At 46.9% G+C, this 11,152-nt stretch overlaps 1 long non-coding RNA gene across 1 annotated transcript; it reads left to right on the top strand.

Annotated features, from left to right (window-relative positions):
• Nucleotides 1–9,399: 9,399 nt before the first annotated feature.
• Nucleotides 9,400–10,195, top strand: LOC114065797. Its single transcript, XR_003573049.1, has 2 exons — nt 9,400–9,502; nt 9,864–10,195. It is a non-coding gene; the product is annotated as an uncharacterized LOC114065797 (long non-coding RNA).
• The last annotated feature ends 957 nt before the right edge of the window (nt 10,196–11,152 follow it).

Genomic DNA, 11,152 nt, shown 5'->3' with positions numbered 1-11,152 from the left:
AACTTTAAACCCTTGGCTGCAGTCTTTATTTTGAAGTGGCACACAGCCACTCGACTCATGGAAGCAGGCAGCGGCGCTGAGTGACCCGCACTGGGTTTGGTCTCGCAGGCTTTGCTCCTGTAGGTAAGTCCCAGTAGCCATAAGAGGTCTGACCCTGTCGACATGGACAGACAGGCAGGACCCTTTCAAAAGATTTCTTCTCTGACAGTGCCAAGTCACTGCCCTCCCTCTGTGTGCCTGTTGTTACCACATTGCATTACTGTAACCTGACATCCCAAAAATGCTGATTTACCAAACAGAGGTCGTAGAAATGTCACTGCAGAAACCGCTGGCATTTCAAGGCTCCTACTCAACTTCCTCCCCTGCACTCACTCTGCTCCAAGCATTCGGGCACTCTGGGAGGCTGAGAGATGTGGCCCAGTCTCACGTCCTGTGGGAGAGGCAGCATAGCCAACAGAAACACAGTTTTCCTCCTACCTCAAGAGAGCTGAAGGGCTTGCAAGTCTTACTGCTTCTTTAGCCCAAACCCTGGGGATCTGCGGTGACCAGGCTCTCATTAGCTTACCCTGCAAGAAAAAGGTTCACCAGCACCTTTATTGATTCTGCGGCAAACTGGGCACCCAGGCCTGCAGGCACCAAGTGTCCCACACCAGAGCTGCTTGGAAAATAGGGGTTAATCCTACAGATAGCTGACCTGCTGCTCCCCCACACCCTGCTCCTCCTCGCCCCCTCACCAAAGCACTAAAGTGAAAGTTGATGTTCATAAAAATTTTGAAAATAATTCCAACTTTTCTGTATACATCCTGTCTGTCTGGTGTGAAATTTGTGAAAGTTTGTTAAAACCCAGGGTTCTGTCCTCAAACTGATTTAGCAGAACTGTGAGCAAACGTGCCCTGGGAGTGGTATTGGAACAGGGGCAGTGGATCTGGGGAGAGGCAGTGGAGATCTACACCTCCACAGAGGTGTCAGAGAGAGGGATGCATGGAAGGGCCATGGATACTGAGACCTTTGACTTTCTGCTCAAAAGAACTGCCTTTCTTTCAAGGTGCACAAATAATGTGTCACTGAAAGCTCTTGGTGTTTGCTGACATACTGAAAGGGTTAAAAGACCAGCTAAGAAGTGTATTATATTAGGGGCAGAAAATCTCCACAAAGGGCAGGTAAAATTGTGTTCTGCTACTGCAGATCTTGGATTGTGCAGTGATGTCAGGGCAGCCTCTGTTGCGGATCAGCATCTCATACAGATCAGATCGTGTTTGGAGTGTTTCTTTTCATCCTGTCAGAAAATCTTCTGAAGAGGAAAAACACTGAGTTATTGGAGACAACTGACTCGCATGTTATTCTAGTTATTGTAAAATATTTAAATTTCAACAAACCTGGCTAAGGGAGAGAAAAAAGGGATTTCTTAGTATTTTTATTCCCCTAAAAGGACATAAGCCTACAGTTTGGCGAGGACAGTCCTTAGATCAGAATGGCCCCTTTCAACTTCCTGTGTCCCCTGCTTGCCCCCACCGCCCTCTTATCTTGATCAAATGTTGCTCACTGGTTTCTAACTTTCACTTTTTAACTAAAAGCTAAGTTTGAGGGTTTATTCAGATTTTTCATGTAAGGTCTGTTTTCACCCTCTGCTCCAGGGTCCATGACATGCATTCTTGTGCCAGTATAACACATGAAACAGGAGAAATTAAAAAAAATACAATCAACCCAGAAGCAGAGCATTCTTCCCCCAAGGCTTTTTTTTTTTTCCTATTGTTTTGGTCAAATTCCACAATACTTCAAAGAGGGTAAAGAGGAGGAGGACGGTAGGAAGATCACAAAGGCCAAATCTGCTGAGGCCATCCCATCCATGAGGATTTGGGTGTGAATGGACCCACAGTAGCCCTTGCTGTGCACAATGACAAACCTGTGGGCCAGTACCCACAGAGCCAACCGGTGGGAGAGGAGGGGAGTTACAGAGCAAAAAGGAGCCACTGTTTAATTGTCTGTACTTAAATCCTGATCCCTTGGCCAAAGAGGAAGGAAAACCTGAAAGCTGAGTCAGCTGTTGACAGTGTCATGTCTGAAAGCACAGCCCAGGCCAGAGCCCTCATTTAGCAGCGGCTCTGGAGTCAGCCAGGTGCACCCCTGGTGATGTCTTCTTTTTGCCATGGATCTGTTATTTGTATGTGTTTTTTTTTTCAAAAGTGTCATGAGAGCTGATGCAGAGAGTGGCCAGTGGTCCCTTAGGAAACTCTTGTCTTCTGGGGGAACTGGCATTGCCCAGCTCAGGACTTGCAGTGCCTTCTCTAGCACTGCTGGGGCTTCTTGTTTAAAATGGAGAGAAGCTCTAAATGAGCAGAATAGTTTTTGTTTAATCAGAAGTGTCACCCTGTGGAGTTGCTAGCTAAAGCTTGGGTGCGGGATGATGTGGAAAATAACCAAGCTCAAGGCTTTGAGTCCTGTGGTTGTTATTGAGGCCCTCATCTGGTTTCCCCCACTGATGGGTTTAATATGGCCTCACTCTGCACTCCTTCAGTGACCACACATTTGAGCAAGGCATAGCAGGATCCACAACTCATTTGCTTTTTGGGCTAAACTGCATTTTACATTCACAATTCCTTTATTACAGGAGGCAGCATTAATGTCCTTACTGACAGGCATGAACCTGAGAAATGTCAACAGCCACTTAACTGGAGCCAGGTGTTTTCAGCCAGCTCCCTTTTGCCAATGGTAGTGCCCGCTTTCTTCCATGTCACTAACTACATCATAGATGTAGATTTTGGAGTTGCATTCACTTGGAGTGATTCAGTGGTTTAGTAATTCAAAGACCATCAGATGCTGTGATGAGAATGAAGCACATGGCAATGCCTTCCCCTTGTTCCCCTATTCTGCAAAACTTGCTCAGGTTTAAAAAAAAAAATAAAAGCCACCAAAATAGCAGACTTTTGCCATGTCAAAGCCAGAATATTTTTTTTTCAAGTAAAAGTAAACTTTTGTCTTGTGCAAATGAAGCATTATACATTTTTTTTTTTGTTGTTTTTGTAAATCTGTGGGGAAGCATTAAACAGTCATCTCTGTTATGAAGGAGTTAGTCATTGCTAGAGGGAAGGGACTCACCTTCCTCATGTTTCATTGTAATGTTTGGTGTATATATTTGCACATTAAACTGTATCTTTTTTTCTAATAAATTAATATAAAAGGTAGCTGTAATCTTTAATTATTTTGATAAGCAAAGGGGGAAACTTTCACATTTTTCATTTAATGCTTTTTCCATTTTTTTAAATCTCTTATTAGGCAGTGACTCATTCATATAAACTATTTGGATGCAAATTCAAACAAATTTGCAAAGAAATGTTTGCAGGGAGATTATTTGCAGAATAATGAAGAACTATGAAGTTGTGACTTGGACTGATGTCTGCGTCCCCATGGGGCCAGGGTAAGTTGCAGCCCCCCAGCCCCAACTGCTGACCATATCCCTGCCACTGCCACAGCCACTTACTGATCAGTGATGTAGACCACAAGCACAGATTTGTTTAGCACATGCTCTGGGCTTGGATACAAAGAGTAGTTGTTATTTAACCTGATCCTTTAATTGCTCTGTGCTGAGGAGTGTAGTTGCTGTTAATATAATTTCCACATGCAGCAAGCTGGGGATGTGGGATCCTTTCAATATGCTCATCTTGGGATTTGGAAGATGAAATGAGGCCATTCATGGGAGCAGAGCCGAGCAAGTCTTGCTGCTAACAAGACAGGTAGTTTGGAAACAGTTTATTTATTGCTTCAGGCTAATGTCACTTTTGGATCTGCATGCTTTGTAATCCTGGCTGGATACCCATTGTGGTGGATCAAGGGACATGAAGTGCTTAGAGAGCCACTGATGGAAAATTGGCTGCACAACTCAACACACAGAGGCACATGTAATTTAGATAAACCTTAGCCTGTGGGCTTGATAGAAGGGAACTGCGTGACATTTTGTGTTCAGTCTTGTAGGGAGGGCAGGTCAGACAGATAAAAGGTCAGATAAAGTCTGACTGCTGATTCACAGCTGCTTCCGTGTCCTCTGCCCGGCAGAGATGGGAATGGCCCTTTCATCAGGGAGCACTCCCCAGAAAAGTGGCCTCCCTCTGCTGCACCAGATCCCAGAGCCTCGGAGGGAACCAACCATGCCAAAGCCACCATCAGCCACCATCACCCCTGCCTCCATGGAGCGAGCCAGCAAGCTCCCAGACTTCTCACACCTCCGTGCAAAGTACTTCGGTGATTGGACAACAACAATAATAAGCTGAAAAAACTGTCAGAAAAAAGTCTGGCTGTGCAGGCACTTGGTAAAAGTTGGCCCAGTAATCACCTCTGCAGTTTCAAACAGCATCAAAAAAAGCCTCAAAGTGGCCAGCCAGGTACCCAAAACAGATTATCTTCATGGGGCATGAAACACAACCCCCCCCAAAAAAAAGCATTAACGTCCTATCATAGAAGCATACAATATACCCTGAGGCAGAAGAGACCCACAAGGATCATCAGAGCCCAATCCCTGGCCCTGCATAGGACAGCCCCAAGAATCCCACCATGTGCCTGAGAGTGTTGTTCAAACACCCCCTGGCAGGCTTGGTGCCGTGACCACTTCCCTGGGGAGCCTGTTCCAGCCATCCTCTGGGTGAAGAACCTTTTCCTAATACCCAACCTGTTGCCCCAGTGCTTTTTGTTTCTTCAGCTCTTTTGGTTAAGAGTGGAATTGCTTTAGTGTTTTTTAGCCAGAGATGCTCAACAGAGCATTGCCTTAAAAATGGGCATTGCCTTAAAAATGGGCATTCCTGTGTAATCCTGCCTAAACTGGGGACTTCATCAACACAAGGATACAGGTCTTGGGCCACAGTGGTGATATCTCATTTTCCTCCAGGAAATCTCTAAGAGCTTTGGCAAAGGACCCATATTTTATTTCTGATTTTTCATGTGGGCTTTGCAGGACAGTGACTGCCCCCCAGGCCAGTGGCAGCAGCAGAGACAACACTGAGTTTGTGGGGTCTTAGTCCTGAGCTTTTGCCAGCAACTAATGCAAGCTGCATGCTGTGTTTTGACAGGTCTAAAGATCTGCATTTCCCCATCAAACAGCATCTAAAGCTCCTCTTCCAGTTGTTTAGGGCAGAGAGCGTAGAGGGACTTGGCTCCGTGGTTATACATATTCATGGGAGCACACTGGGTGCCAGGGTACCACATCCAGTGCAAACAAAGGATGCAGCTGGCAGAGGCTCAGCCCCTCCCCACCTGGGGAGCTGATCCCAGGCCCTGTTGTAATGCAGGACCAAGCAGGGAGTGACCCAACCTTTCATTCACTGTCCTGTTTTGTTCTGCTTTGATATTTGATTTTCCTTTCACATCCGATTTTAGCATAAGCTCATTGTTATACAGTCCCAACGAGCTACTCTGACAGCTTGGGGATCTCAGCACTGGCAAATCCATCACTGTGTAAGAGCCTGAAAAGCCCTTGCTCTCTGGTGGGCTCTCACTGAGGTCTTTCAAGCTTAGTGCAGTTTGGAGGTGCTTTCCTTCCATGTGTTTGTGGTGGTTCTTGCAGTTCAGTTTGTTTCTTCAGTAAAAAATGCTAATTTTTTTTGTCCAGGAGCTCAGTTCCTTGGAAGTGGCTCTGACTATGCCATTATCTCCAGATGCTTGGTTTTGCTACTGCTGCTGTAATTTCTTAGTGTCTTTCCCAACATGAGCAGCACACAGAGATGGGGAAAACCTGCTCTGTATTTTTCCCCACAAGGGAAAAACTGCAGATCCCTCCCATAAAGCATTCATTCTGTCACATACTCCAGAATATTGCTCTCTCTGGGAAGGCACAGAGCATTTCCAACAATGAAAAAGGCAAGACATCAAATGGAGATAACGCTGGTAGGAGTCTACAAGTGCTTGAGGAGGTGCTAGAAGGCAAATTTAGCTTTTGCCTTTAGGTTTCCAGATCAAAGTTCAGGACAAGCTTTAAGTGCAACCTTTTGTTCAGCCTCTACAGAGAGAGCTGGAGGATTGAGCAATACAGGGATTCACAAAATCCCTGAGGTCTCCGCAGCTCTTTGGTCCCTCTGTTTACTATTAATGTAGCTTTTGGGAAGCAGCCAGGCTTACTAGGCAAAGGGACACAAAGTTTCCAAAAGGAGCCCTGGTGTGGCTTGGGTGTCACCACTGCTGGGGCATTCAGCTGAGATCCCTGTGGACAGCAGGAGTTTCAGAGACACTGAGCTGTTCCCCTTCAAAACTGGGCGGCCTTAGGAGATAGCTGACCATGGACTACGCTATTCCAACACAGCTGTGACCTGGTGCAGGCAGTCCCAGAAGGGCTGGAGGGACAGATCAACTGTCTCCTGCCTCCTTCTGCTGCTGCTTCTCCTGTCAAACAGCCTGACATCCACAGAGTTGTGCCCAGGCCCCTTGGGGCCCCAAAAATCCAGAGGCTGAGAGATACACCCTTGGCCTTGGCCCTCTGTCAGTCACATCTTAGGGTATGTTCATTCAAAGCACTTAGCAAGCCCAGTATACTGACAGTGGCAAATGAAGCTTCCCCAAAAAGGTTAGGGCTTCCCAGCAGAAAATGTATCTGGCCTGTGGTGTATATTTTATCCATGAAGATAAGGCTGGTGGCGGAACAGCAGGCAGGCTGTTTACAGTTCAAAAATAAAAGATGTCTTCTTAGAAGTGATTTTAAAATAAATTAAAAAAAAAAAAAAAAAAAAAAACAACCACCAAAACAAAACAGAAGATTCATCATTTCTTTGGTTTAACTTCCTCCACAGTTAGTCAGAAATCATCAGGAAATGGCACCGAAGGAAATCCGTCCTGTTCTGCCTGGTCAGCACAAGGAATGTGCTCACGCAGGGGAGGACGGTGAGGGGGGGCCCTGGCTCTTCCCAGGCAGAGCTGAGCAGTGCAGCAGAGACAGCTCCAGAGCAAACTTACATGACATGTAAAGACAAAATGACAGGGAGACAAAATAAAGATGGATTTCCACAATCAGTAGACCCAGAATCTGACTTTTGCTCCAAATTAAAATTTGGAGTAACTCCAGAAATGTCAGTAATTCTTTTTTCCATGCTTATATATAGCAAAAAAAGTGCACATTTTTAACAACCACACACCTCTTCAGACTTTGCTTTTCTCTAAACAGTTCTGACTGTTAAATGATACACAAAGCTCACCAAATAGCTTTATTTCAACTGCAGACTTGCCCACCTCCGTGTGCTTCTCTCACCAGTGCCCATACCATTACTCCCTTCACAATCCAGTGCTGGACTGGCTCAAGAAGTTCTTGAATGTTGATGTTTACCTCCAGCCTCTCTGGATCGAGCTGAGAGAAAGGGGTGTTTTGGTGTTATTCCATCAGATACGGTTGGTTGCCTGTACATTTGTGGCTGCTAAAACAGAGGCATGGAAGCAAAAGCACCATTCTTTTCCACTGGCACCATAATGCTAATCCTCCAAAGGAGCTCTTGCTAACTCTTCTGACCACAGTTCACTGAAACAGATGGAGGAGCACACAGAGTGGCTGCTCTGTACTGGGAGGAGGTGAGAAACAGATGTGCAGGAGTTTGAAGCAAAGAGTAGAGCAGCTGTATCCATGAGGCTTGTTTCAATCCTGCAGATGAGACGCTGCACAGAAAAGGTTAGGTGGGTGAACAACCCCAAACTCACTTATGCAGACCAGTACAAAGTCTGTGCCTCTGCTAGAAAGAGATGTTCCAGTCCAGAACTGCACATTACTCCATAGCAGTGAGTGTGCCAGGTCAGGCAGCGAAGCATCGTGCCTTAGATCTTTCATCACTCTTTAACTCTCTGCTTCCCAGGGGAGGCAGACACTGCCAGGCTCACCCTCAGGACCTTTTTGTTGTCCCAGAGAGCAGAGCCTGACCCATGCCACCAGGTCCCCAAGCTGCTCCAAGACACATAAGGAAAACAACCTCTACAGGCAGAGAAGCAGGTGTGTCCCAGCCTGCATCCAAAGTCTACCACCAGAAAGAGAAAAGGGCTCTATGAATTGCATCTTGTGTTTATCAGGATTATTTTTGCTATGGGTGCCTATGATCCTGCTTTCTGGGGAAAGGGCAGCTTCAAGGAGCTCTGTGGCACAAGGAAACCCCTGAGGTCCTTCTACCGAGGAAAGGCTCAGTGTGTGCCCACCAGGTCCAGTATGAGGGTGCTGGCTTTGTTTGACAAATCCACAAGCTGTTGCTTTGCTTGGAAGTCCTGAGCAAGCTCCTTTTGCCGTGTGGATCATGAGGAAAATACACCCAGCTGCCTGCACCCAAGTGAAACTCCCAGCCTCGTACCTGGGGGAGGGAAAGCTGCAGCCTCAGGAAGAGGAACTAAAAACCACATTCCGCTGGAAGCCTTGCCTGCAAGTATTGTATCTTAGCAGCTGTTGGGATTTGCTTTCACAATACCCTTTGAATTCTGAATGGTTAGAAAATACTTAAAAATCAGGTTTCCCTGATAACTCTGACACTTGCACTGCGGCCAAGTGGAGTCCTCTGCCTGGAAAACGTTGACGCAAAGGTTTCCTGGTGCTGCTGAGCAGCGGGACAGCGGGAGATGGGATCAGTAACTCCAACCCAGGGTTGAGCAACCTGTTTGTCAAACTGCAATCTGGTCGCTTCCCCAGGGAGGTGCTTGCTTCCCCTCCACACCAGCCCTGCCGGTACAAAGGGCCAAGGTCAGGGCAGGCAGGGACAAACCCAGCAAGGAAAGCCACAAGATGCAGGGTGAGACAGTGCTGGGCAAAAAGCAAACCCTGCCCTGCTGTGCCCAATGCCTGCCTGCTGCTTCCACTGTGAAATTACAGCCCAGGAGCCTCCAGAAAATTCAATCTCACTTTGGTGGGAAGCTGGCAGCAGTTTTAGGACAGGCACAAGGTCCAAGGACCTCTGTCTGAGCGGGTGGGAGCTCGGGGAAATAAAGCTTCCACATCCCAAAACATTACCTTTTATTTTGGCTTGGAAAGCATGAAAATAGCTGTCCTTCAAAAGGTCTAGAGACAACCCTTACCTGATGTTCACCCCAAACAGGGAAGGGGAGACAAAAGGGAAACTCCTTTAGTGAAAGAAGAGGTTTGGTACTAGGAAGTGGCCCCCACTAAAGGCAGTCAGTTGCCATGGGATCTCCTTAGTGCTGTGATTGCCTTTTTTGAATAACCAGCCATGGTTGTGTGCTCCCCCCCTTTCTGCTTAAGCAACAGCCACTGGTGGTGGTTGTGATGGTTTTGGACTCCGGGAGGACAGATAACAACGCAATAGTTAAAGGTCATAAGTCTTGCTCAACAGCTGAGGGCTAGTTGAGCATGTGCCAACCAAAATACGGCTGGTATGTAAATATGAGCATAAGTCAATCATCTTACTCCATAAATAGTGGGCAGCCCAGGGTCTGTTGAGCTCTCCTGCATCGCAGTGGGCTGCGGGACAAGAGCTGCCCTTGAGTAGGGACACCTCTCAAGGTTATTCCTCAAGGCTGAGAGAATCCTTATCACATCAGACACTTGGTAAGTGAATTGGGAATAAGTGTGCTGAAACTCTGAAATCTTAGCTAAGTGATGTGAAGGGTTGGTTGTGTACATACAGTCCTTTAGACATACACTGTTGACCAAGCCTGGGACTAAGTCTGCATCCCAGTGCACCCAAACTCCTCTGAGAAAGGAGTCTAGAACAAAAGGCAGTCCTTCCTAAACCTCATGTCTCGCTGGGAGGGTCTCCCTGACACTTCTGGCTGATCTGTCCTCTATGCAGTTAATAATCAAGCACACCTTGCCATTGAATCTTATTAAACCACTGTTGCATTTACCATCAAACTTGTTAAATCACTGGTTTAGCTCAATAAATATATTGCTACTTCCCTCTTACAAGTGAAGGGTGTCACCGCATCTGCAACACCAGCCTCGGGAAGCATCACAAGGCAAAGCTATCGGGGAGACAGAGCCAATGCCAAGACCTGGGGCTGCAGGTAACCCCAAAATCAACCTCTGCTGCTGTCAAGGCAGAGAAGAGGAACAACTGCTGCTGCTGCTGCCTTAAAGACTGATCTTCCATCTCATCTTGTGAAACCTTTCAGAGGGAAGTGGTCAATCTCAAGCTGTTGTTTGGCGTAATTTTCATGGAAGTCTCCAAATAGATGTTATGCCTCAGTGCTGAAGACGGCGTTTTTTAGAAAAAATAAACAAAATGCTGTTCCCACAGGCCACATTTTGTTCAGGGTGCTACTAAAGTGGATGAAGTTCAGCTGTATTCCTCTTGCTCTCTGCTCACATATGAGTGCCCATGGCAGAGGGAAACAAGTCCAGCAGTAACTTGTGGAGCTTTGTGCAAAATAGAGGGGAAATCCAGGACTTAGGCCCTCAGGTTGAAGAAACTCACCTAGATTTCTTTTAAAAAAAGGGCATTTTTCATCAACTGGTTGGTAATGAAATCAGTCCACATGCTGTTTTGGCTGATGCTAAATTGACTGTAGAAGTCACTACCAGCAGTTGCCTGTTCCTAGCCCTGCAGTGCCCACTGCCAAGGTCCATGACATCCAGTCTGCTGCTGCCAACACCAAGCAACCTGACTCTTGGATTTACCAAAGTAAGGCAGGATTACTAGTGTGGGTTGCTCTTCTGTAACACCAAGTTAGACACACAGGAGAGGCTCGAGGACAACTGGCATGCAGGGCTCACCTCTTCCTCCCCATGCCTCATGCTGTCAGACACCTTCCACGTGCGCTCGTTCTTCACTTCACAACCCACCTCAGAAACTCCCAGCCCTGAGGATCTGCCAGAGAAATAGTGTCCACTGGAACTGAAAAACCAACGCACCTCTACCTGTATAAAGGATTTTTATCTCTATAATGCATACACACATAGCTTGAGGACTCACATACGTATATACCCTCAAGAAGCAGAAGACATCTGTCTCTCACACTGGGACACGGAGGGATGTGGGAGCTGGCCTGGAGCTGCACCATTCCTACAGGAAGACCACAGTTCCCATTTTTGTGTCTGCCTGTCTGCCCAGTATTTACCCTGCTGTGCCTGTGCACACCAAACCCTGGGAGTCTGTGCCCACCCCAGCAGCTCGCTGTGCTGACTGAGCCAACAGGCTTGGAAGGGGAGAGAGAAATGCTTGTTTTCCCTGTCATCTCCTCCCATGCACAGCTCCCT

Source organism: Empidonax traillii, unplaced genomic scaffold, assembly GCF_003031625.1.
Source record: "Empidonax traillii isolate 1590-97213 ecotype Southwest subspecies unplaced genomic scaffold, ASM303162v1 scaffold20:size5563877, whole genome shotgun sequence".
Lineage (NCBI taxonomy): Eukaryota > Metazoa > Chordata > Aves > Passeriformes > Tyrannidae > Empidonax > Empidonax traillii.
This window is presented reverse-complemented; position numbering and strand designations above follow the sequence as displayed.